Source organism: Neomonachus schauinslandi, chromosome 11, assembly GCF_002201575.2.
Source record: "Neomonachus schauinslandi chromosome 11, ASM220157v2, whole genome shotgun sequence".
NCBI classification, from domain to species: Eukaryota; Metazoa; Chordata; class Mammalia; order Carnivora; family Phocidae; genus Neomonachus; species Neomonachus schauinslandi.
In genome coordinates this window covers 110,145,259-110,172,745 of record NC_058413.1, presented here as the reverse complement: position 1 = coordinate 110,172,745, position 27,487 = coordinate 110,145,259, and positions in this window count along the sequence as shown.

Genomic DNA, 27,487 nt, shown 5'->3' with positions numbered 1-27,487 from the left:
ATGAGGGGACTAAGTGCGTAAGCACGGTAAGACTTTTATAAACGCTGGCTGGGATTGCTGTCATTGTCATTATGCGCTGGGCGTTTTTATGTACGCTAACCTCTGTGAACCCAGCACGATCATCAGATAATTAGGTATACAAGAAAAATAGGACGTTTAAGTGGTCTTGTTCCAAAAATTTTACTGATGCTGATAATGCCAGTGTTTTCTGAGACAGAGGGAACTATTTTAAATATTACATTGTGGCATGTTATAATAAGCAATTAAAAAATCGTCTTATCATAGGTGCTATTGACTTTTTACTTTTTAAAATTAAAAAGATTTGGGGGCGCCTGGGTGGCTCAGTTGGTTAAGCGACTGCCTTCGGCTCAGGTCATGATCCTGGAGTCCCGGGATCCAGTCCCGCATCGGGCTCCCTGCTCGGCAGGGAGTCTGCTTCTCCCTCTGGCCCTCCCCACTCTCATGTGCTCTCTCTCATTCTCTCTGTCTCAAATAAATAAATAAAATCTTTAAAAAAAAATAAAATTAAATTAAAAAGATTTTATTTACGTATTTGAGAGAGAGAGATAGCGAGAGAGAGAGCATGAGAAGGGGGTATGGAGAAGCAGGCTTCCCGCGGAGCAGGGAGCCCGACGCGGGGCTCGATCCCAGGACCCCAAGATCATGACCTGAGCGGAAGGCAGGCGCCCAGTGACTGAGACACCCAGGCGGCCCTCCCTCCTCGTCCGGTGACAGGCGACCCCACGAGGTGGTGTCCGAGCCTGTTCTGAGGGCGGTTGGCGCTGCGCTGCCTCTCGGCGAGGTCACCACACGCTGAAGCCCAAGCCTCACGCACGGAAAGTTCTAGAATTGGGAAAGAGGAGGGGGAAGGAGCAGAGCGAGGAGCCAGGGGCAGACAGGGTGTCTGAGGGCCTACAGTCTCTGCTCGCTCCTGTTCTGTGCTTTCTACCTCGTCCACCACCGAAGGGAGAAAACAGAAGCAGAACGTTGCTCTTCCTCTCCACCCCCTCCTTTCCCCCGACCGTACCTGCTGGGGTCTGGACCTTGCGAAACCGAGCCCACCTCCCCTGCTTGCACGAGGAAGGGCACGGTATCTTTTCACCGGAGCTAGGCATCTTCCCTCAGTGTCGGTTTTTACAGCTTACACCTTGGAAAGAAAGGGAGTGACCGTGTCACCCCAGCCCAGCCCCGTGGACGGACGTCACTGTGCGTGCTTGACCTCCTCCGAGGGACTCGAGCTGGGGGTCTACACAGATTAAAGGGTAGGGGGTGATGGGAGGCGGGTCACAGCCCAGCACAGGACCGCGGATAATGTGCAATTCCGTGCCAAGCATCCCTGTTCTTAAAAAAAAACTCACCAACGTCTTCTGCTTCTTGCCCTCTGCTATTTCTACGGCTTCCAACCCTACACTGTGGTTTTATTTTACTTTATTTTTAAAATTGGGGGCCTCTTAGTAATCTCCAGATTGTCTTCTTAGGATCCAAGCTCTCTGGGCCTCCCTTTCCATTCCTAAGTCGCTCACCAAGGCGTTTTTCTGGGGAAAGACGTGGTTTCTGCCGAGGAGCTCCGTGCCTCCTGCTGAAGCGGGACTCAGCCCCTCAGCCACATCGAACAACGCGAGCTTACGGTGCTTTCTGTGCTTTCAACAAAACAGAAGCGAGTAATTGTCAGGTTGTACCTGGACCTGTGACAGCAAACTTCCTCTGAATGTCATTTCTGGGGGGAATGGTTTTGGCTTTCAGTCAGTTGCTCTGCGAATATTTGCCCTACTCTGGCCCCTCTTCTCTGTTTAGACTGACCCTGAAAATTAATTAGATTGGTGCTTGGAGCCCGAACAGTTATCGGGACGTTTAATGTGTTGTTTTATGTCTCTACCTTTAAGTGGCTTGAAAGACTAAAACCAGCAAGGGTTTTGAAGACAGCCAAGCATCTTGGGCATGGGCTGAGCCCCGCGGGAGGAGGACGGCCACACCGGGCCTCTGGCCACTCCCCGCTGCCGGCTCTGTCCCCTCGGGCAGTGCCTGGCCGCCTGAACCACACCCTCCGGTTCTCTTGAGCCCAAGACTGTGGTTCGCCAAGGGTGACGTCTTCCCTCTGTTTCCTCCTGTGGTCCTGGCTCAGGGAATTTGCCGGTTTAAGTCTAGATCGGAGCCGCTTCCACGCTCACTCTTCTCTCGGCCCCCTTCCCTCCAGCGGACGCCCCGTCAGTCTCCCGGAGGCTCCTTCTTCCTTGCCTCACTTCTCAGACATCGGCCAGCAGTGCGATCCTTAACCTCCATGAATGGCCGCAGGTTACTTGCATTTTAATCCTGTGTCTCTAACTGAGGACAGTCATTACTTTTTCAAGAAATCACAGACATGAGTGGATAGCAAGGGTCGCTGGGAAGGGACCTGCCTCTGCCACCTTCACTTAGTCCCGACGTGGTTTCTGGGCCTTTATCACCTGAAAAAAGTTTTATAACTAGCTCCTTATTGCTTACACCTGTGTTTCCCAAGGCTCTCTACTCAGGTGCCCTTGGGGGTTCTAAGGGTGCGGTCCAGAGTCGCTCACCGTGGCCAGGGAGATGTCTTTGATGCTTTATGTTTGGTTCTATATCCGAATATTCGGTAACACACTTGCCAAGCCTCCAAGGTCTACCGCCAGACCTACGAACTTCTCCAGCAGCATTTCCCAAGAACACAAAAATGCAGGGCATGAACACATGCTACGTAGAAGCGCACCGTGGCAAAATAACTTTGGGAAAGGATTATATTAAAACAAGTTAACAGTCTTGCTTCTTGGAGGATTTTGTAGAGCCTCCAACGTGTAAATCCGTGTTCTGAATCTGTGATTTTACTTTTATTTTTTCATTTCTAAACTTATTTGACCAAGGATTTCTTTCTAATTAGGCATTTCTAAGACGCAGGGTTCCGGTGAAGACCATGGGGGGAGGGGTGAAGGTCTCGTGCTGATCAGGCTACTTCTTGGTTTTCACGAGGGGAACCCCCCCCCCACTGTGGGGTGCAGGGCCACTCATCCCCTTTCCTTGGCCAGCAGGTTCGTCATTTTTTCCCCTTTCTTCTTGCCACCCGAAGTCATTAAGTCTTCTCAAAAATTTCCTCAGTGTTTTGCCATTTTGCTTCCTTATTTGGGATGGGTATTTCAGTATATCCTTTTGCTGATCTGACATCCATGTGCTGAGTTAGCGGGAAGGCGGGATCACGTCTAGAAAGACAACTGAGTCCAGAGTTGAAGCGTCATTGCCCCTGAAGTCTGAGCCATCGCTTTGCCAGGATGCACCTGCTCTCACTGAACACAGCTTTCCGTGATTCGCTTAAAAAGGAGCGTCACACAGACCAGCTGAATATTGGTGAGGGCAAGGGGTAATGGGGAAGGGACTTTTCCTAAAACCAGCTAGGAATACTTCCTAAATTGTTTTGATAACCCTTCCTTTGTAGATACATTTTTAATTCATCATAGCCACTTTCTCATTTGTGTAGAAGACTCCATTCGGGAGAGAAGGCCTTTCCTGATCCCATCTTTGAGCTGGATGGATTCAGCCCCATTAAGAAGTATATATCTCTGGGGCACCTGGCTGGTTCAGTCGGTGGAGCATGGGACTCTTAATCTTGGGGTTGTGAGTTCAAGTCCCATGTTGGGTGTAGAGATTACTTAAAAATAAAATCTTTAAAAAAAGTGTATCCCCAGATTTTTTCATAAATTTTAAAAAAATTTTTAAAAAGTTTTAAAAATTTTATTTATTTGAGAGAGAAAGAGAGAGCACAAGGGGGGGATGGGGTGGAGAGGCTAGGGGGAGAGGGAGAAGCAGATTTCCCACTGAGCAGGGAACCTGATGTGGGACCTGATCCCAGGACCCTGAGATCATGACCTGAGCTGAAGGCAGATGCTTAACTGACTGAGCCACCCAGGCGCTCCTATATCCCCAGATTTATTCATTTATGCAACAAAAACATTCATTTATCCATTATATGAGCTTTGTCCTAGGGGTAAAGGAGTGAACAGACATCTACTCTGACCTCAAACATCTTGTGGGGAGACAGAATGGGACCATCTTACACATGAAAGTATAAATGTGTAACAGCAGAGTATAATAGGGGACTTTGTTGCTACATCTGGAGGACTCTTCTTGGTCCTTATGGAATTTAATCACTTGGAGGCAAACGACGCCCTAGATTCCTGCTTTCTGTCCTACCCTGCTCCCCGTTTTCTTATTCACACCCCCCTCCTCTATCCATCTCTTCACTCCTGGCAATCTTCAAGGTTCGGTCCCCTTTCTCGTGTATGAATGTGCCTTGGGTGATCTCATCGATTTCAGAGTTTCATTTACTGTCCACTCCATGATCAGTTCCTGGCTTGTCCAGTGTTGACGTGATCGCATCCCCTCCTTGAATTCTGGCTGATTCTGACTAGCTGTGCGACCTCAGGCTTACACAAATGTCTCTAAACCTCATTTTCTTGGAGATAATAATATCTCATCACTTAGTTGCTGTTGGGATAAAGGACATGTTTGTAAAGCACTGACCTCATTCCCTGGCCTAAATTTGTTCTAAATCTGTCCCCTTTAAATCTGTATTTCCTGTTGCCTTCTAGGAATGTCCATTTGGATGTTCCATAGGAACTACCCATCCTACATGGAAGTTATGATTTTTTGCTCACCAGTTTCCTTCTCCTCTGTGTTTCTTATTTCAGTGAATGTTACCACAATTTACACTTCGCTTCTGTGGTTCTATGGGCATGATGTAGACTGTGGCTCCCAGATGCGTGGGGAGAAGCTCAGCCGGGGGCACCCCAGGACCACGGATGCACAGAGTAACTTGCTGACTCCCAGGCTCCAGGCCGTGGAAGGAGTGGTTTCTTTGGTCAGTTTATGGTGTTGTTCTGGGAGTCCTTCTCAGAGGTCTGGCCTTTCCGTGATTTTTGTGAACAGGTAATTCCCCGTATTTCCTTTCTTCTAAAACTGGCGAAGGCAAATCCTGTCATTCTCAACTGAATCCTGACTGATGCACTACTTCATGGGATGATTTTGAGCAGTGAATGAAATAATACACATGCACATTTAAAACCACGCTAGACACATAATAAGAGCCCAACAGTTGGTCTTTGAATTATTTTTAAGTTCCAGTCATCGATATCGTTGAAACTGATTGCTCTGGGCTTTTCTGCTTCCCTTAGCAACTGCTATATATTTTTGTACTTTATAATATAATCATAATAGTCAGCGTTCTTATAAAGTTCACCATGTTGTTGGCTTTGTGCTGTTTTATGTATCATTAAATCCTCAGAACAGCCCAGTGGTGGGTAAGTGGTATCATCATCCCCCTTCACAGATGAAGTCACTGAGGTGCAGAGTCTAAATAATTTAGCCGGTATCACAGAGCTGGTCCGTGGAAGGCATGGCCGTCTGTCCTGTCGTGGGATGAAACGCTGGTTCATGAAGTGTTTGTAGGTTATTTCCCATCTCAATAGGACGGTAAGGTCCTCGAGAGCAGGGACGGGTCTTTTTTTCTGCGTGTTCCTCTTTGGAGGTCCTCCAAGTATTTTGTTCTTTTGATATTTGCCTTAAAAAAAGCTTTTTCGCTCAAAATAATTTTTTATTTACAGAAAGATTCCAAAGATAGAACAGAGAGTTCCTGAATACGCTGTAGCCAGCTTTCTCGAGTGTTAACATCTTACCTGACGGTGATTCATGTATGAAGACGACATACGTTACCATTGCCATGTCATTACTGACTAATCTATAGACTTTAATTGGATTCCACTCGTTTTTGCATTTATGTTCTTTTCTGTTCCAGGGTCCAGCCCTGTACAGCAAATTGCATTTAGCCTCTCTCTCTCTCTCTCTCTCTTAATACAGCAAATGAGCAAGAGAGGAATGCTAACTATGTGAGCCAACTGGCTAATGATCTCAAAAGTGTCTGGGGCTGTGTTCCTAAGGCCTCACGGCCTAACTGAACGCTCAGAGATTGTAGCTCCCAGGGTCTCCTTGGTGTTCAGGGAGACCGGTGCAATTTTCTGTTTCCTAAATTAGGGTAGTATGATGCACAAAAATTCAACATTTAAAAAGAAGAGGGTTTTTTTTGGCACTTAATAAGGATACAATTCAAGTTGAATGTATAATTCTTGTAGTTACTCTGAACTCTGTTCCCCTTAACAGCTTTATTAATAATAACTACTATTTGTTGAATGCCTTTTCCTACTTAGTAAATGCTTTACGGGCGATTTTGCTGTTAATCATCACATCAGTGCCGACAGATAATTTTAGTGCGAGGTTGTTACTTTTTGGTCTGCTTGGCGGCTTTTCCTTCTGTGAACCGCGCCTCTCCTACTTACCGGGTCCTTCCTGTGCTTTGACAGGCCCCCTGCCTCTCCCCAGGGTTTGGATACAGCGAGTAGTCCAGGAGTGGTCAGGTGACCCCAGAAGTAGGTGTGAGGAGCCTTTTCTGGGCTTGAGGCACACAACTGTTGAGAGAGTTCTTGTTTTTTGGAGCGTGAGCTGTAAGAACCTGCAAGCTTGCAGCAGCTAATGGCCATCTTGCTACCCCACGGAGAACCCTTGCCTGAGAATAGAACTGAGCAGAAGGCCTCAGATTTCCAGTCACACCACTTGATTCCTTAGACTGGCCCGGAGCTGAAGGGGTTCTCACTACTTGAATTTCCCAGTTATGCAAGCTGATAAAATTCCCCCTATATGTGTGGGCTGGTTGGTTTTTGAATGTGCTTGTTTGGGTCGGTTTTCTGAGGCTTTCCACCGAATCACTCGGGAAGCTGTTGTTCTCTCTCTGAGTTTCAAAGGTCCATCGGTAACGGGTGGTAGAGCTGGGACTGGAGCCAGGCCTGCCTGGCTCTGAACCCAGTCCTTGCCGTCGCCCATGCTGCCTTTCATCAGTTCACGCCCATTCTGTGGACACGTGCAGCCTGTTTGTTCCGCACCAGCCCCTGAGCGAGGCCCAGGGCTGGAAGCCACATGACGGACTTCTAAGACTAGGTTTTTGTGTCATTGCGATCATCACAGTTATTAGTACTGGATAGGTAATCAGATGGTTTCACCAACTGCATTACTGTCTGGTCTGATTCTCTCTCCATCTTGATCCCAGTGTGGTTACCAAAAGCTCCCTAATCTTGGTGTGGGGACTCTAACCAGGGCTGACATGGCGAGACTCTCCAAACCCACGGGCACTGCCCTCCCTATGGCCCTTAGTATCCCTCACTGGGGTGTTTGGGTGAGTTTTTTACTTATTCATTTATTTACCAGGTGTTTATAAAGCCTATGGTGTGTGGTCTGGGCTGGAGGTAAGGCTCGGGAACCCATGAAGAGTGACCCCTGGAATCTGCCCTCAAGAAGTGGGTAGCTTGGTGGAAATAGACACACAAAATTAGAACGCTACGTGGTCTGCACGATGATAAAGTGTTTGCTGGGATACTGAGGAGTGGGGAGGAAGAACAGTTAGCCCAGCTTGGTGGTGCCATGAAGATAGAGTCATACCTTCAACATCTGATTTAACCAACGTGTCATAAGTGACTCGTTGGTCCCCTTGAGGAACGGTCCCATCCTGGGGGCTCAGATTCTGTGTTCAACACTGACAAGTCAGACCTGCAGCAGAGTAGCTAGATCGATGGGAGTCGGGCTCATGAGCAGCCCCCATGGCCATGACCCAGCCCTGAGGCTCGTGGGCCCATCATGTTTACGGGCAGAAGCTGGTTGACCTCCCCTGGATGCGTCACCCCATCCACACAGGTGTTCAGTGCTTGCTCCTCAGTGCGAATTCTCTGGGGGCGCTCAGGTGAGACACAAAATCCCACATGGTGTGCTCACCTGCGCACGTTCATTCAGGGGACCTTTCCCAGGCCTCCCTGTCTCTGATCTCATCTGTCTGTCATGCTCCTTCCAGGCCCTGATGAACCAGTCAGGTGACTTGTGAGAGCCCAGAGCTTTATGTCTATTCTTACTTTCGCCCTCTTCCCTTCCCACGCTGAGTTAATGTCTGCTTATCATCATCGACATCAGCACCAAATGTGCTCAGGGCTCTGCTTACTGGAAGTGCTCTCACGACGTCTTTCCTGTCTTCCCAAGTCGTCCCCATGTGAGGTGACCGTCAGTAATCCAGGCACCAATGTTTTCCTCCTCTTCAGTGTGTGAAGGAGAGAGAGCACGCCTCCCCAGAGTGTGTCACTTTGCCATAAGGATTATTTTGAGCCGAAGGCAACTGAGAAGAAGCCCTCCCCCTCGTTGCCTAAAAGCGGGCCATATACCTGTAACCTCCCGCCCCTCCCCTCTCTTCCAGGAAGGACAGAAGGTAACCACCCAGGACACCGCTAGCTAGACCCTTACCAGCCTAGAGGGGCCCCAGAGGAATGTACATGCTAAACTTTACTAACTAGATTATTTCTTCCATTGGTCCCCTGATACGTTTACCTTCCCCCGGTGCGCTGCCCCTAGAAACTCAGATTTCTCTTCCTTTGTCTTGTTTCTTCTCTGAAAATGTATATTTTTTTATTAAGATGTGATATAAACCCTGATTCTAACTCCTGACTTCTCAGCCGGTGCCCCCATGTGTCTCCATGACACACATGTTAATAGACTTCTGGTTTTCTCCTTCATCTGTCTTTTGTGAGTCTAATTTATAGGCCCCCCCCTGGAGAACCCAGGAGGCTAGAGGAAGTTTTCTTTCCTCCCCTATAGAACTCACAGAGAACCCCACAAGATTACAAGTATGAGCTGGGGGAAAGGTGTTGGTGGACGCCAAGTTGTGGCCACGTTCATGGGACGCATGCTCTCTGGACCAGGTGGGGCCACCCCAGGCGCGCTTCCTGCCGTGAACAGGTGTCTTGCTCCAGAATCCCAGGGGTCTGCACTGCCGCTTTTGGGGGCTTGTTAGGTGTTATAGGCGTGAATCTGTAATAAAATTGTCCCTCTATTTAAATCTGACCCGATTTAAATCTTGGCAGCCTTGTCATTCTTCCAAATAGGTCAGAATGATACCTGCTATCCCCAAAACCTAAAGATTGTTGTTCTTTTTTCTTGGTGGCAGGAGTTGGAAGGTGCAGCAGCTTGCCGTTCACCTGGGAGGGGGTATTTTGTGGGGTGCAGGCCACTGGACCCAATATTCGCTGAACAGAACCACCTGGAAGAAAAGATAACTGGTTGTCCTAATGCTCTTAATTAATTAATTCATCTTTCCCACTGAATTAAACTGTCATCTTTGTCCCAAATTAAATCTTTATACACTGTCATGTCTCCAAATACACAAAGACGTACGGGTAACTTAAAAGCAAGTAGCTGAACAATATGGTTAGTATTTACATACGTTCCAGTTACAGAAATAAAAATATATTTAAAGAAAAAAACGTGTGTAATAGTGATTTCTTTTGGCGAGGGGAGGGCAGTGGGATACAGGTAGAGGGAAATTTTCCCTTTTTTCCTCATAACAATTGCTAAAAGCTAACATTTATTGCACGTTTCAGGCCCTGTTCTGCAGCTTTGCCCGTTTTCTTTCCTGACTCTCGACAAGCCTGTGAGGACGTTAGGAGGGCAGCATCTCGCTAACGACACTATTCCCGAGTTCACACTGTGCCTCAGCTTACGGACAGACTATCTGACTGTGACCTGAAGCCGTTACTTCCATCCTCACCAGCAAAATGTAAATAGAAGTGGCCCCTAAGGAACGGGGTTGTTGTGAGGACCACGTGGGATGCCCCACAGTCTTCCCTTTACCTCGGCGGCTCTTGGGACTTCCGGCGACCCGAAGCAGATGGTCCTCCTCCCGCCGCCGGGGCTGGGGGTCTGCAGGTGCCTGATACCGTCTTTCTATTTTATTATTAGTTACTGCTGTTAATCTCCTACTGAGCCTAATTGACAAGTTAAACTTCATCATAGGTGTGTACGTGTAGGAGGAAACACCCGATCTGTAGGATCCGGTCCTACCCCTGGTCTCAGGCGTGCACTGGGGGTCTCGGGCCGTCTCCCCTGCAGGTGAGGGGTGCGGCACATGTAGATGGCAGCCCCAGATGCTCCTGAAACCACTGTCACTGTTAATGATCATCATTGTCTCCATTTCACAGATGACAAAATTGAGGCACAAAGGTTTTAAGTGACTCGCGAGTAAGAGGTAAAGCCACGTTCTCGACCCAGTCTGACACCAAAACCGACGCTCTCCACTACTAATCAAACTGCCTTCTCAATTCTCCTGCATCTTCGAGGGTCCAGTGGATTCTGTAAGCATGCTTAGGAATGAACGCATGTTACTCATGGATCTTGGAGAAATTTAAAACTGCCAGAAATGTGAAAGGAGCATAAGTAATTTTCTGCAAGATGGACAGATTTCTAAACTATCACCTGTGTGATTTTTAAGAGAGCCTTGTAGATATTAATAGTTTTATTTAAAAACAGCTTTACTGAGCTACAATTTACATACCATAAAATTCACCTGCTAATGGTGGTTGATTTTTTTTTTTTTAAAAGGGAAGAATCCTAGTTAGGAGTTTTGTTTTGGCTCATGGTACAATTTTCAAAGTCACTCTGGTATTTAGCTTCGTGTGCAATAATTTGATTCAATTCAACCCACTCACAGTTGTGAAGCACCAAGAGGGGAGAAGGCCTTGGGGAATACAGCAGTACCTGTGAAAGTCCCCAGGCTTCCCTCAAGTTTAATGCTGGTGTTTTTTGATAATTTGCATTTCATTATTTTTGTCCCCCTTTCCTCTTGATGTAAATCATGATTAAATTAGACACAATGCCCCTGCTCTTCTGTGTGTGTGATACTTAGTGATCCATTCACTGTTTCTGCTGTCAGGATTTTTCTCTTCCTTCCTGTTTGTTCTGAAGAAGCTGCACTCACTCGTGGTAAAGGAAAGACTTCTCTGATGTTTACTATATTCCTTGGAAGTAATTCCAACTTCGTGTCTTAGGCTGGTCATTCTGGTCTCAGGATCTCCCTAGTCAGCAAGATTCCTGTGGTTACTATGAAACCCCACCACGGGTTTCATACTCATATTCGCGGGACCCCTTCGTTCTGAATTTCCCACATCCCGTGTCTGGTCACAGCCCGGCCTGAGCTGACATCACGCCTCCGTGCATTCCGAGCAGGGTTACTTTGTACCGGGGATAGTCCTTCTCCCTGGGGACCTGGATCTGGCGTGTGTGACGAGCCAGAGAAGATCCAGGGGAAAGCGCACGGAGGTTCCGGGAGAGTTACGGATCGTGGGGGTGGGCACCGTGATGCTGGAACGGTTGGTGTAGCCGTCAGGACAGAGTTCACAAGCCGCCTGGGGCAGAGCCCAAGTCTGACCCTCTCGGTTCCTTGGTGTCGACGGAGCTGGGAGGAACACGGACTCTGGACTCAGAAACTCATCGATCCAGATCTCAGCTTTATCACCTTGGACAGCTTGCTTAACGTCTCTGGGCCTGTATTCTCACCTCTAACGTGGGTTAATAGAGAAGTTTTAAAACTTTCTTGTTTCTGGTTTCCTGGGTCTTAGTCATTTTTTTGAAGTGCCTTTGGACCAAAAGAGATGTCCAACAGTCCTATTGATGAAGTAGTGAGGTCCAAATCAACTTAAAAATTATTTATGTTCCCAAAACGTAGAAACTATTTGAAAAAATAAACATAAATTGAAAGAAAAATTATTATTATTTTAAAAGATTTATTTATTCCTTTTGAGAGAGAGAGCATGAGTGGGGAAAGGGCAGAGGGGGAGGGAGGCTCCCCGCTGAGCCACGTGTCCTCATTCTCCTGGCACTTGCTGGGACAAACTCTCAATCTCTGTGGGCCTCTGTGGTGCTGCTCATTAGCTGAGAGAAATAACCCCTCCTCCCAGGACTGTTCTGAGCCTCAACCCTTGGCATTAACTAGAACAAAAAGGGTTCTTTCACAAGGACCACGGACAGAGGACCTAAATGTCTCTCGTGTGAACATCATATATCTTGACGTTGGAGATGTGTTTTTGATCTCAAGCATATTCTTCTGTTTGCGACAAGAGTTTGTCACTCAGTTTAACTCTGCGCGTTTGCTGCCTCTTTTGTGTTGGCCCCATGATCCAGAGACGTTTTACTTTCCCAGGGGGAATAGGGGAGAAGAATTGTTTGCCTTCTCCGGTAGGTCCAATCCTTAAACCATGCAGGACACATGATTCCTCTCTAGGAAACGGTGCCTTGAGAAGTATTTTTACCCATGAGAGAGGAGAAAAGAGTCCCCAGCTCTGATAGTTGACCAGGTGAGGGGGCAGAGCCGACGGCTCTCCTTCAACCTACAGACTCCTGGTGGAGGAGAAGGCAGGTGCTTTCACGGGGAACGAATGAGACCTGAACTGGAGACTCTGGTTGTTGGGAATGGTTTCAGAGATCTGATTGACTGCTGGGGCTGGAAGCCTGGGGTGGACAGTTTTGTCTGCCAAATATCACTGATGGCGTTTTGATCATGAAAGTCAGGGTCCAGGAATTGGGAATAGAGGTCAAAGAAGCGAAATTGATCTGTGTGATAAAGTCATGGGAATTTCCTGTTTTTCCTGGTGGTCCCAAAAATGTGTTCAAGGGCCTCTGAATTTGGGGAAACGGACAAAAGGAGGGTACGGGCGAGAGGCAGGTGAGGGCCCGAGAGGAGAAGCAGCAGGAAAGAATGCCGGTGTGCCATGGGGACCAGAAGCTTTGACAGTGAACTGTGGCTCGTCTCCTCTTCTGCGCTCCTGTCTTCCCCGTCAGGCTGCCATCAACCTGCTCCTCACTGTGGTTGTGACGGCCCGGGCGTGGGGAGGGGGGCTGCGCCCTGCCGAGGAGGACAGCCGGCCCGGAGGGTGGCAAGCCCCAGATGCCCGCGGCGAGGCTCCAGAAGGAGCGTGGAGAAGAGACGCTGGGGACAGAGAGGAGGCAGAAGAGATGGTCGGCCTGCCGGGGCGTGGAGGTCCTCAGGGGCTGAGGGGCGCTGCGGTCCACTGGGGGCCGGGGGAGGGCAGGGCAGACCAGGGGAGGGGAGGCAGATGGGAGGCTCTCATTTTTGTGTTCAGGTGTTTGAGAAAAATTGAATCGCAGCCGGCTTGGCTGGCTCGGGGTGCCCACCCCGTGAGGAAGGCCAGGCCCACGTGGGTCTCACAGAGGCACATTGTCTCCCGGGCCCTCCCCCCCTGCAGGGACTCCGGGAGCTGTGAGAGGGGGACCTCGGTGATCTGTGCGCCACGGGGAGCTGGCCAGCCAGCCAGAGGCTCCGGCTCCCTGCCCGGCTTCACCTTCTGCCCCTCCGGCCCCGGTCCTCAAAGAGCCTGCCCGCGCCCCCCGGGACTTCCCTGGGCGCCTGGCGAGGAGGACCGACTGGCACCAGAACGAGGAAGACAGGAAGAAAGTCCCCTGCACAAACAACAAACAGAGCCAGAGAACAAAGTGTGCAGTTCCAGGAAGAGATAGCAACCACGTCCCTGGGGACAGGTGGAGCCCGCGTGAAACCACTCTTTCATCCAAAGCCCCGGGGTCCATGTTATTCTGGGGAGCATGCCAGAAAACCAGGCGGCTGGCGGCTAAGGGTGCAACCGTCTCCAAGTCAGAGTCCTCCACCTCCCTGCTGGCCTGAGCCCTCCTTCCTCCTCCCGAATCCCCGTGCCATCTTCCCACACTGACGCCCTCCTGCAGACGCCGTCTGTTCCCATCAGCCTGCTGACAGATGCCTGGAGCCCAGGACCGGCTGCAGCTCTCTCTGTTCAGGGTGTTATGGGAGGGTGTGTTCCTGTGTGTGCGTCCGTGGGCCCTGCAGTCTTTCTCAGGGAAGGCTTCATGGCTCAGAGCATCCGTCATGGGCTGCACTTCTGGCTCTTAGGGTTCACTTAGCCTGAGAACAGAGACACCAGTGGTACCCAGTGCAGTGAGCTGCCGTGAAGATCAAAGGAAACACCTGTAAACACGTACTAGATGCTCAGTAGAAATGATCGCCCACTGGATCTCACACACCACTGGGGGGAGTGTCCATTAGGACACCTGATATATCCAAGGGGGCTTGGGGCTGTATGCCAAAGCCGAACGTATGCACAGCAGGTGCCCAACAATTCTACCCCTGGGTTGGGGCACCTGGGTGGCTCAGTCGTTAAACGTCTGCCTTCGGCTCAGGTCATGATCCCAGGGTCCTGGGATCGAGCCCCGCATCGGGCTCCCTGCTCTGTGGGAAGCCTGCTTCTCCCTCTCCCACTCCCCCTGCTTGTTCCCTCTCTCGCTGTGTCTCTCTGTCAAATAAATAAATAAAATCTTTGGAAAAAAAAAATTCTACCCCTGGGTCTACACCACCCTTGTCTTTGTTAGCCTCTACGCCCACCGTCATGGGAAATACGGTCTGAGTTCTGAAGAGCCAACTGACAAAGTTTTGACTTACAACCCAGTCACAACTTGGGGCCTGTCTGTACTGTATTTTAATAGTTCTGTGGTTTGGTGCTTGTTGGTACTCAAATGCTCGAGCTTCACTGGCCTGCAGTTCTCAGCACAACATGGCCAGGCTAGTCATGTAGTCATGTTTTGGAATTTGGGGCTCTGTCATTAGAAGAATAATTAAATCTTGGGTAGGAATTGGCTGACATCCCCAAATAGACAAGGGCAGGTCCCATGATGCTGGGCCACTAGGCATGGGTTCTTGGCATGACAGGTATTACCCTGAAATTTCACCGTCAAGACACTCTTACCTGCGTAAGAATCAAACTCTCATTTGGTGAAATTTAACTCAATGGTCTTTTTATTCTCTCCACGGTAGAATTTTTACAGTTGGTTGCAATGTTCCACAAATAAGGCCTTGTTGAAATAATTTTTGGTGTAATTATGAATTTGTCAGCCAATTCTACTTTGTTCCCAATTCCTTCCCTTCTTTCTTTATACCTCCTCTGTCATCTGCTTTTAGTTATTGTATATAAGTATATAATACATAAGTGTAAATAATATAGGAATGTAATATGTATATAAATGCATAGGGTAGAAATGCATGGACGTTTACATAGCATATAAATGTAATACTTATGCACACACTTGACAGATGACTTTAAGTTATGGCATCTTCAGTTTGGAAACCAGCTGAATGATATTATTCACATGATAAAAAGTTTGCATTTAAGGCACGCGGGTTGGGAAGGCTATGTCCCGGGGACCAGGCGCCCCCAAAATGTGGTCCACGGAGCAGCGCCTGTGTGTATAAGCTGCTTGCTCCCCGGATGAGACCCCGAGTCCACAGCACTCGCTAGCGAGCATTTGTAGCTTCCGTAAGCAATTTCTCAGAGTAATTCTGTGCCTGTTGAATCTGTCTGTAACAATGTCTTCCGAGGACAAGCAAGGGGTTTGTCCTATGCTGCTTCTCCTCCTCTTCTTCTTTCCCTTGTCCTCCTCCTCATCTAGATACAGAAGTCCGCTGTTCCCTGGGTGCGGGGGGCATAGATTGTTGCTTTCAGTTTGCAACAGTAACAGTTGACACCATTGTTGGGAAGGTCACGGAGAGGACGTGACCCCCAGGCGACTCCTGAGCTCCATCCGGGCACTCCGAGGCCCCTCACCCCCTGCCCAGCCCCGGCCCCCATCTGGGGGTGTCCATCCCGCCTGCCGGCTTCTGAGGACCGAGCCCAGTTGAGGACTGGCGGTGACCCCTCCCGTCCCCGTGGCAGGTGCGGGTGCGGACACGTGCTGGGCGCCCAGGACGAGCCTGCAGGTGAGTGTCCTTCTGGTGTCCCCCGGGGTCTGTCTGCAGCCCGTCCCCCCACCCCCCCAGGTCAGTCCCTGCCCTGGTGCCCTGGTGTCTGGGGCTGGTTTCAGATTTCACCGGGAAGCACCTTTCCCGACCTTCCAACCAACCACCATGTAAATACTTCCTTTACTCTGAAGCTCCATTAAAAAAAAAATCCCATTGTGTAACCAGCATTTTTAAATTATTAACTAAAGTTGACTTCTTCAGCTTGATTTTCAGGATCTTTCACGATGCAAGCCCCATGTAACAGTCTGAACACCTCTCATTTCTCTTAAAGAGTTACAGAATTTTCTCTTTATTGTCTATTTAAGCCACTTCTCTTCCCAGAGCGTATTCTCTGCTTATTTGTTTATAAATGTATTCTCCGTGTCATGAATATTTATTTAGCGTTTACTCAGTGCTGGGCAGGGAGCTCCATCCCCAGTCCTTGTTCAAACATGCACCTGCTCTTGGGGGACGCCCTGAGGCTGGCCTTCCCTGTGAGTACAGTCGGAGAAAGTACTGATACTGTCAGAGGAGAGTCGGCAGATTCGGGTGTAGCCTCGGCTGGTTGGGTCACCTCACCTCCTGAGTCTCATTTGTGCACTTGTCTGTAAAATGGGGATGATAGTGATCTTTTCCTCACAAAGATTCATTTAAAAAATGATAATGAGGCAAAAACACTTGGCATAATGTATAATACACTCCCTGTTATTTTACTTTTTCCTGTGAAAAAAATTTGCTTTTTATTCAATCCAATTTGGCCACCAAAGGGATGTTCTACACCAAACACCACACCAGTGCTGTTCCTGTCTTTCTGGTCCAACGTCCCTGTTTTCTGGAATACCCGCTCTTGCTTTCCCATCTGCCCCGATCCTATATGTCAGGATGGGATTCAAAACCCCACCCCTCCATAATTATTCGCGGGCCCTTAACTTTTCTGGCATTTTCTTATAGAACTCCTTCAGCTCCTGGCTGGGTCATCTCTGGTGTCGTTGCTCACCTTATTTACGGGATCTTGTCTATCTAATAAGAATGAATATTCTTGGATGGCAAGGAGGATTTCCTGTATGTTGTGCGTAATTTTCTGCTCCGGGGAGCGCGCAGCGTACGGTGGGTAGTGAAGGACACGAGGAAGCCACTCTATAATGTCCATGTCCAGTGGCCCGCAGGACGCACTGCTCAAGCGTTTCTCTCGAGCTCACCGTCCTCATGATGCGAGCGTCCCAAGTCTGCGCTTTAGCAAAACAGCAAAGCCAAGTCCTCGGACATTTGTGCTTGCATTTGTGCTTTAACCTCAAAGGTGAACATTTCAAACGCCAAGGGGTTCTTATGCTTTTGATAAAACTGGTTGTACCCAAAAATACGTGATAAAAAATGTTCATTTATCCAATTAGTTTGGTATTGTACTGCCTCAGGAATAGCCTTCTCTCCAGTGTCTCTCGGGTGTGGGTTTGGGGGCCGGGTTCTGGGTGCATACAGACAAGGGAGGGGCTGCCGGTCCTGCCCTGGAAGCCTGGGGCTGGGGCTTTGCCCCGGATCCGAAGCAGCAGGGGCTGCCGGATGCCCAGCACTGTGTTCAGCTGCTCGGATGAACGTCCCTGGCACCATCGGCCGTCCTCAGAGGCTCTGCTGCAGGAAGGTGTCCCTTCCCTCAAATGTCCCGCCTTCCAGGAGCGCTAGCCTCTAACCGACTTTCTGAAGAACGGTGTCTGGGAAAATGGGAGGAGAAACTGGTTTTTTGACTTAGAGGGCCATCTTTGAATTAATTTTCACTTTAGATATATTGTTTTTATTTGTAAAAATAACCTCAAAAGGAAATGAAAAAATTAAATACAAAGTCCTACCATAATCTTAGGAACTAATGTTAGAGTTAACCTTCTTTCTTTTTTTTTTTTAAAGATTTTATTTATTTATTTGACAGAGAGATAGCGAGAGCAGGAACATAAGCAGGGGGAGTGGGAGAGGGAGAAGCGGGCTTCCCGCCGAGCAGGGAGCCCGACGTGGGATTCGATTCCAGGACCCTGGGATCATGACCTGAGCCGAAGGCAGACGCTTAACGACTGAGCCACCCAGGCGCCCTAGAGTTAACTTTCAAATAACATTAGCCGTTAGCTAGTTGAATGTGGATAATGTAGCAGTGCAGACTTTTCTTAGCCCAGACGGACATAGGGAAGCCGACTGCTGGCCCAAGATCAGCGGGACAAAGAATTAATTCTATAGGACTGAATAAACTCAGGTGGGAAATTTCATTTCTGTTACTTATTTGACATTTTAGGAACAACGATTAGACTTCGAAATGGGTCAAAAAGAGAGCGCAATGAGTGTTGTTTCTGTGAAGTAGGGCTGAGTGCAGTCTAGCTGATCCAACAGGAGTATTCAATGCTGTTTCGTTCTTGACCCTCTCAGACCCGCTGGGCTGTTTTACAGCTTGCAGAAAACTAGTAACAATGCACGTTCTTCCTGTCCACAGTAACACAAACAATCTTGTCCATAGAAAGGCAAAGGCATGTCGTCCCATAGAGATATTAAAATGCAAAAATTATATTTTATGATATTAACCAGTTTTGCATTTATGAGCACGATCATGTTAGCATTACTAGTTGCACATATGTGTTCTCCAATATCTCTTACTAGTACCCCCATTAATTAATTGAATAAATAAATTCTTTGACATATGTTCATTTTATGTTTGAGAATCATGATTTTACCTTTGAGGAAATTATAGTTTAGTAATATTGGAGGTTCCACCAAGAAGTCTGAGGTTTCTTGATAAAGTTTTCTTGACAAAGTGTCAAGTAAACTGTGTTTCCTGAGTAGCTCACTCATGTTTGCTCAACCGGGCACATCCTTTCTTGACTTCCCGAGTGAATGCCAAGTAACAACAGAACTTTAGCTTTGCTTACTCTCTGTTTCTATGGCTTTTCGTCTCTCTCTACTGTGTTTTGTTTTTCTTTCTGATTTGCATAGTCAAGAACTTATTTTCAATTGGTTGCATCAATGATTCGGAATTTGGTTTTATAGCATAACCATTTGGTCAACTAGATGGTAAAGATGAATTCTCTGTTGGATGAGAAACAACATAGAATCTAGTTGATTAGTCTTTTTTGCTTGTCTGTCTGTTCATCAATTTGTGAGCTCAAATCAGTACAGAATTTTGTGCCCACTTGGAAAGAGAATAGCTCTGAGATGTAGACCAGTTAATTTTTGTATTTCTGTGTTTATTCTTGACTCCTGGCTGAAATGTGAGCCTGAAACTATAAGCTCTCTGGGTGCTTATGAGTCTGTATGTGTTTGTGTCTGAACTAAAAAAGGCTCTACCTTTAATTGTGAGAGTGGGAAATGTTTTACAAGTTCTGGAAGGCATTAATACTGGAGGGTATTAAGGAGTTTGATTATAATGTCTTCTATTATTATTTTTTAAAGTTTTATTTAAATTCAAGTTAGTTTATATATAGTGTAGTATTGGTTTCAGGAGTAGGATTTAGTGATTCCTCCCCTACATACAACACCCAGTGCCCATCACAAGTGCCTCCTTAATGCCCATCCCCCATCTAGCCCATCCCCCACCCACCTCCCTCCACCCACCCTGTTTGTTCTCCAACCTTGAGGGTCTCTTATAGTTTGCCTCCCACTCTGTTTTTATCTATTTTATTTTTCCTTCCCTTCGCCTATGTTCACCTGTTTTGTTTCTTAAATTCCACATATGAGTGAGATCATATGGTATTTGTTTTTCTCTGACTGACTTATTTCACTTAGCATCATACCCTCTAGTTCCATAATGTCTTCTAATTAAAGAAGCTCTGTTCTGATTATTTTTGTAGAGGTAAATAAACACTTATATAATTCTAATATTCCCACAATTCACAGAAAATAAGAAAAGTGAATTTTTAATATGGTAAATGCACTAGATTTTTAAAAAAATCCTTTTTTAAATACAGGGACTGTACAGTCAGAAACATCTTAAGAATTAAGTTCACATAATAACGCTAAGTCTTTGGCAAATCAGAACAGTTTAATAATTGTGACTTTATGAAAAAAGCTAAATCTTTTCTCTGATTTATCACTGTGAAGTGTAATACAAGTATGCATTTCATTTAATTTTTAAATAAGAAAGGGGTTTGTTTTTTTCATGAAAATACTAGTTAATTTGTACCTTTTCAGTGAGGCTTTCCCTGGCTTATCAGACTTAAAATTACAAACTTTCCCCCCAACCCCCTAGTCCCAATCCATTGACACTGCTCTACAATTATTTTTTTCCTTAGAATTTATCATCTTTTAACACACTGTATAATTTTTTTTTAAAGATTTTATTTATTTATTTGGGACAGAGAGAGGGCACAAGCAGCGGGAGGGGCAGAGGAAGAGGGAGAAGCAGACTCCCTGCTGAGCGCGATCCCAGGACCCCGGGACCATGACCTGAGCAAATATCAAGAGTCGGACGCTTAACCGACTGAGCCATCTGGGCGCCCCCTAGCACACTATGTAATTTAAGCACTTGTTATGTATACTGCTTATTGCCTGTCTTCCTTGGAAGCTCCCTAAGGGCAGGAGCTCTTGTTTTGTTCGCTGATGTGATCCTTGGGTCAAGTAGATGCTCAACAAAAGCTGTTGAATCGGTTATTGTGGAATTGATGCTGGATGCCAACACAGAGGAGAAGTCACTACCAAGATGCAGAGTCAGCCTGACCAGCTCCTGGAAGATCCTCTCTCTCACTCTGTCCAGACCAGACCCTGGAAACGTACAGACACAGCAGCAGCCCCCAGAAATCTGCAGAGCCTGATGCTGAATTGCTGAGACGATTCCGAGAGGGAAATCCACTGATGAGGCTGATCGATGAGAGTGGCTGAGCCCAGACTTCATCCCTGAGCACCCCGCCCTCAGGTGCCTCAATTCCTTCCCAGTTTCTTTCTTTTTTTTTTTTTTTAAAGATTTTATTTATTTATTTGACAGAGAGAGACACAGCGAGAGAGGGAACACAAACAGGGGGAGTGGGAGAGGGAGAAGCAGGCTCCCCGCAGAGCAGGGAGCCCGATGCGGGGCTCGATCCCAGGACCCTGGGATCATGACCTGAGCCGAAGGCAGTCGCTCAACCGACTGAGCCACCCAGGTGCCCCTCCTTCCCAGTTTCTAAACTCAGCAAGAAGGCCAAACTGAGATGGGGGCCTTCACCCTTCCCATAGCCAGAAACCAATAATCCCATGGAAATGGGAGCTCACAGAGGAAATTAGTGAGACATCTCCGGAGAGCAAGGTGTCCAGAAACAGCTCACACCCTGAAAAACTATGTCTGAACACGCAGAGAGCATTGATAAGAATTTGATCATGTGTTAAGTCAAAGGACAACTTGTCTGGAATGGACAGTTTCTCCAAAACATATAATTTCTAAAATGGACACTGGGAAACCAGAAGATCTGAATAGCCCTAGATGAATGAAAGAAATTGGGTTTATAATGCAAACCTTCCCAAAGAGAACTCCAGGCCCAGGTGGCTTCACTGTAAATTCTATTAAACATTTAAGGAAAAAAATACTGACCATAGACAAGCTCTTTCATGTAGTGGTGGAGAAGATACTTCCTAACTCGTTGAGAGAGACAAGCATACACCAAATACCGAAGCCAAACCAACACTAGAAAAGAAAATCTCTGGCTGATACCCCTCATGTACACAGATGCGAGCATTTTAAACAAAATGTTAGCAAAACAAAGCCTGCAATATATAAAGAGGATAATAACATCATGAGTAAGTGGGGTTTATTCCGGGAATCGCACAAGGTCTGTTGAAGATTTGGAAAGTCATTTTATTTAATTGATAATAAAAAATAAAGGGATAAATACAAGAAGCTTGTTTCTTTCAGTGAAATCTGAGCCGGCTGAAACTTGTTCACATGTTTCTTTGATAACTTGTAATTGGCAGAGGAAGAGAGGGGGGGATGGAGAGAGATTGATAATGTGGTTGCACTTCTTCTGGAAAGGTGTAAGTCCTGTCGGTGAAACCTAACCCCCGGGTGTACTGATGTGAAAAATGACAGAGCTGAGCTCGTGTTCCTTTGTAGGAAGGAGAATCCAAGCCTTCTTTTCTCCTTCCTTCCCCCTCGCCACGTTGAACTGCTTTGGGTTCCTGTAGCGGGTGTGGTCCATGCAGCTCACTTGGCAATCCCTTAGCATCGACGGTGCTCCCCGCACGAGCTCACACCCATTTCGGGTCTTAGCGCGTGACTGTGAGGGTAGCACACCTCTCGGGGTTGTTGTGAGTCTCAAAGCACACAGGTGTGCAACGAGACTTGAAAACCAATAGTACTGGGGCGCCTGGGTGGCTCAGTCGTTAGGTGTCTGCCTTCGGCTCAGGTCATGCTCCTGGAGTCCTGGGATCGAGCCCCGCATCGGGCTCCCTGCTCGGCGGGAAGCCTGCTTCTCCCTCTCCCACTCCCCCTGCTTGTGTTCCTGCTCTCACTATGTCTCTCTCTGTCCAAAAAAAAAGCAAAGAAAACCAATAGTGCTGACTACAGTTCTGGGACACCAGCCAAGTGGTGTGGGGTTCGAAGCAGGGTTAGGAACCCGTGTGCTGGAGGGGAGACTGAGGCAGAGGCTTGGCCGCATACCCTAGGTCGGGCAGGAAAGGGTTTCCCATCTGGCATTCGTCCCGGCCCCTGGCACGCTGGTCCACTGGAGAGCAGGACAGACCCTCCAAAACAAGCTCCACTGGCCGCCCGGACTGGGTTCCAGGCATGAACTTTGGATCAAACATTGATTTGGGGACCGGGAAACCTCGTGGCCTGTGGTAGAGACACAGGGACTCTGGTTTGCAGGTAAAGACGGAAGAATCTGGTAGAGACCTTGCCAGTCACCTCCTCTGTAAGGTCTGCTGACGTTACAGAGGTGTTTTCACTGTAGGAACAAACGGATTTTTGGAAAGTCTTGAAAGTTCTTTTACTGTATTCAGTTAAGATTCCTGGATGACCAACAACTTTCTTCTAGGAGAGTGATCCTTAAGATTTTGTGTTTTCTTTTGTGATTTGTGCTTTGATTTTTGCACCGAGAAACATAAAAACCAAGAAAAAAAGAAAACCCACTCTTGTTGAGCATTAAACCATGTTCTTTTTTCCTATAAGATTTTAATTTATTTGACAGAGAGAGAGATTGAACACAAGCAGGGGCAGAGGCAGAGGGGGAAGCAGGCTCCGCACTGAGCAGGGAGCCCGATGCGGGGCTTGATCCCAGGACCCTGAGATCATGACGCTTAACCACTTCACCGACTGAGCCCCTCTGGCGCCCCTGAACCATGTTCTTGAAGTGGGGACAGAGAACAGGTCAGTAGACTGAGCACTGCATGTGATGGAAAACCACCTGAGATCGTTTTCACCTGCCTTCTCACTCTTGTAGAATCCATTTTGCCCCGAGTTCCATGCTAGTGTGTGGGGTGGGGGTTCCCAGGGTCGTGGACGGCAGCAGGAAGGCGGTGACTCGCAGGGTCTGTCTCCAGCCCCACCTCCTCCTGGAACTCACGGGTCCCCATCTGTCCACCTGGTCCGGCTTCCCCCCTGGCCCGTCGAATGGGCAACTCACACCCAGCTGATTCCAGATTGCACACCGCTCTCCCACTCACTAAGCCCCGAAAACTTAGAGTCATTCTTTACTCTGTGCTTTTTCTTAATTCCATAAAACACGTTAGGAGCAAGTCCTGCTGGTTTTACCTAGAAATTCTCCTCTGTCTGACCATTGTCTGTGCAGCTGTTTCCTTGGTCAGCGCCGCCCCTGTCTCTGCCCTGGAAGAAAACCACCGTCTGGCGTCCCCGCGCCCCCTCGCTCTTACAAGATGTTTGCCACCCAGCAGCCAGGGTGATTCTCCGAAACGTGAGATCATGTTATGCACCTGCTCAGAACCCCGCTTGTCTACTTAGTGCAGAACTGATCTCCTCTGGTGGCCAGCGAGGCTCTGTGCCGTCCGGCTGTCTGCCCTCCCCACCTCCCTCCGTCTGAGTGGCCTCCCCCCACGGCCTCCCGCCAGATGGACCTTCCTTCCTGCTGGGCCTCAAATTTGCCCAGCCCCTTCCTCGCACGTACTGCTTCCTCGGCCTCAAACTAGGGGCCTCCATGGCTCCTCCTTGCCTTTCCTCCCGTCTCTGAATGAATATCCCCAACTCAGTAAGTCGTCTCCCCAAACACACGTTAGTAAAATGGCACTCCAACACGCTTTACCCTCTTCCCTGCTTTGTTCTTCTCAAAGCACGCTCCATATCTTTCAGTACATCTACAACTATCTATTCACTGGAATAGTGACTGTCTCTCCCATCAGAATGTGTGTGTTCCTTGGGGGCAAAAGCTCCCGCCGGAACACAGCTGAGCCCAGGTAGGTGTCAGCATAAAGTAAACGCTTCGCAAAAGTTCTGAATGGACTAAGATGTCCAGAAATTGGCACTTGGCACAGAGTCACCGTCTACAGTGTGGAAACGTATCCGCCACAGGTCAGCGGTTTTCGTGATGGGCTCGCGTTGGACTCCTGGCCTCCCGGCCTTGGGAGAGGGAGCTGTAAACACATCTACTGCCCAGCCCCAGAAGCTCACATTGCTCATCGTTGCTTTACAGGCCTGGGATTTTCAAGGATAAACAAATTGCTGGCTACTTACACAGACATGCTTTTTTTCCCCCTTCACACTGCTGATGATCTAAAATGGATTTATATGTTCCATTTCTCAACTGGTCTCTGCAAATGTTTTCTCATTGAGTCACTCTGTCCTTCTCTCTCCTCATCTCTCCTCTCCCTCTCTTGTCAGGACAACATGCTGCATTGCACAACAGAAGTTTAATTTCATCCCCAACCATTTGAAATGATGCCCTGAATTAAAGGAAGGGATTCGTGGTGGAGAGATGAAGGACGTGCGCCTTGTAAGAAGGCTCGTTCGGAACCCAGAGTCATTCACCGATTTCCTGCTATAACTTATTCACCAGCAGTCTTCCTGGTTCTGTTCTTATTTCAATGACAAGAGTGTAGGTGGTGGGAGCAAGGCAGGGACGTTATGGGTACAACAAGATGTGCTTTCGTCTGGTCATGCCCACAATCCACTTGGGGTTGGGAATGGCACCAAGGACAGGCTCAGCAGATGGAAATGATTGGAGGATCATTCTCTTCCTTTTACTCGGGTCTATAGGGGTGACGTACAGAAAAATCTTTGGCTTGGACTCTCCTATGCTCCGTATGGGAGTCTAAAACTCCAACCTGTTGACCGGCGTTATGCATTTTTTTCTCAAATGGCTCTCTGTTGGGTAATTTTAGCTATGAATATTCACAAAAAACCTCCCGTATCATTGTCTATAGAAGGAAATGGCTAAAACCAAGAATAACAAGAAGACACCTGGATAATATAGAAACAAAAGCACTTGAAGGTGCTGTGATAATTTAAAAATATATCAAACAGAATTCCAGATAAAAACCTGCATAGTTCGTTTGCCATCTGCCCCGTGAGAGGGAGGTCTAAGGCGTTTCCAAATGACCATGGGGAAAAGGAGAGAGGACTGGACGGACCCGCTGGGTCTGCCGTTTCACACCAGGCTGACTGGAAGCGAGCTTGGTTCTAGCCACAGAAAACTTAGGGCAGAGCTCTTAGGGAAGCTCCCCACCTGGGCGAATCCACTCGTCCTTAGTAGCCCTCTGGTGCTTTCTAAGAGCTTTCCGGCCGCCCATAAATAGTTACCCCTGAGGTTAATAGGACAATGACAGATGTCATCAGAAAGAAAACTCCATTCTGCTTACTCTTGATCTCAAGAGGAGCCACTGAACAACACTGTGTTTGAAACTGTTACTTAACAAAACATGTTTGCCCTCAGTTACTCTGAAGCCAAGTGAGGAATATATGTCATAAAGTATTTCGACACAAAATTGTTTCAGGCGAGCACGTATATATTCCAAGTGAGTTTTGACACAAACACAGTCACTGTTTCTTGTGGGCTAGAGAGACTGTCTTTCCAGAACACAGACCACTGTGTCTGGGAGCCAGAAGTTCTCTGACTCAACAAAGGAATAATAATTTATAAAATTAGTCTTGAGGGATGGGAGTTAACAACAGTCAGGATATTATTTAATTATTGATTTCATTTGGAGTTTGGAAGGGAAAAATTTCAGGTCACTGGTCATCAATCTTCGTGGTGCCATATAGCTCGTGTGTCTTCAGCTATCTCGAGGGATATATACAAATTCCCCGAAATATCTCAAAACAAAATTATTTCGAATTGCTTCAAAACAGCAATTATAGAGCCCCTGAAGAGCACCAGGGAGTATCTAAGGGCTTTGTATATTTCAGCTTATATATATATAAGCCTCTAAATATCTCTAGGGCGTAAGGACTATTCCATTCTAATTTTACAAAGGAAGAAACTGAGACAGAGATTAAGGAACTGACCGACACCACACAGCTAAAAAGAACAGATCTGGGTTTGAAGCCAGTCAGACCTCAGAGCACATGCTGTTTTGCTTTCAGTAACATTCGTTTATTTAGTGAAGTGTCTACACTGTGCAGCCCCCGGGTGAGCCCCGGGCACCAGGGTAAGTCTGGTCGGTGGAGCTCAGCCCCAGATGTCTTCGGGCTAATGCTTCACTGCCGTGTGGTCCCTGCCCCAGTTAGCCAGGGCACGCCGTGCAGAGATCATCACATAACCTGGAGCTCCTTGCTTATTATTATTATTAAGACAACAGGTTTATTGAGATGCAGTTCACAAACCATCCAGTTTATCCACTTAAAATGTACAATTCGATGGCTTTTCGTATATTCACAGAGTTGTGCAAACATCACCATCATCACTTCTAGAACATTTTCATCACCGCACGAAGAAACCCCCGGCCCCTTAGCGGTCACTGTCCGTCGCCCCTCCCCCAACTCCTGGCAAGCACCCATCAGCTTTCCGTCTCTGATTTTCTTATTCCAAACATTTCATAGAAACAGAAGCCTGGAGTCGGTGGCCTTTTGCCTCTGGTTTCTTAGCGTCCTGTTTTCAAGCTTCATCCACGTTTGTACGCGTGTCTTTGGGTCTCACAGCTGTGCGTCCAGGAGTGGAACCGCTCATTTATTGCTAACTCTGTTTTAGCGTTTCGGAGCTCCAGGCTGCTTTTACTCCGTGCTCATTGCCATCATGCACGTCTCCTCCGCTGGCTGTTTTTGCAAAAGCGGCTTTGCTTCCTCAATCAAGGCAGTTGACATGGGAAAGCAAGCGTGCTAGAGTTTGTCTTCAACCATCAAAGAGTCAACATCTGCTTGTATAAATAGCCACTTTCAGTAACAGAAACCAAGTGGGAGGCTGGGAGTCACGGCCAGGAACAGCCCGACCCCTCCTTCATCCGGTGACCCCAGTTTAATCAGTGATGGTGACAGCAACAGCTAATGTGTGGAGTGCTGTGGGTATTCCGGGCGGCCCATGAAGTACGCTAAATGTATTTATCACCTAATTTTAGACTCACTTAATCTTTAGAATCCTTACATTTTAGAGGGTAAGGTTAAAAAAAAGTCATAACAATGACAAACAGCTGTGTTTTCCCTGTACTGATGAGTAGGTAAGAAAGAGAAAAGGCTTAGCTTGAAGTAGGAAAAACTAAACAGAGAGACTCCCCTAAATGGAAAACCACTCCGGAGAGACTCCCTCGGAAGGGTTAAAGATGGTTCTCAGTGGGTGTTTTATTGTCAGGAAGCAGGAAATGCAGTGAGTTCCTGTTACTTCTCCTGGGTGTGCGTGGTCATGATACTCTCTCGGGTTTTGGGTTTCCGCGAGGTACAGTTTGTTGCCAAATAAAGTGTGATTGAAGCTAGTAAATATTAAGAGAAATGAGGAA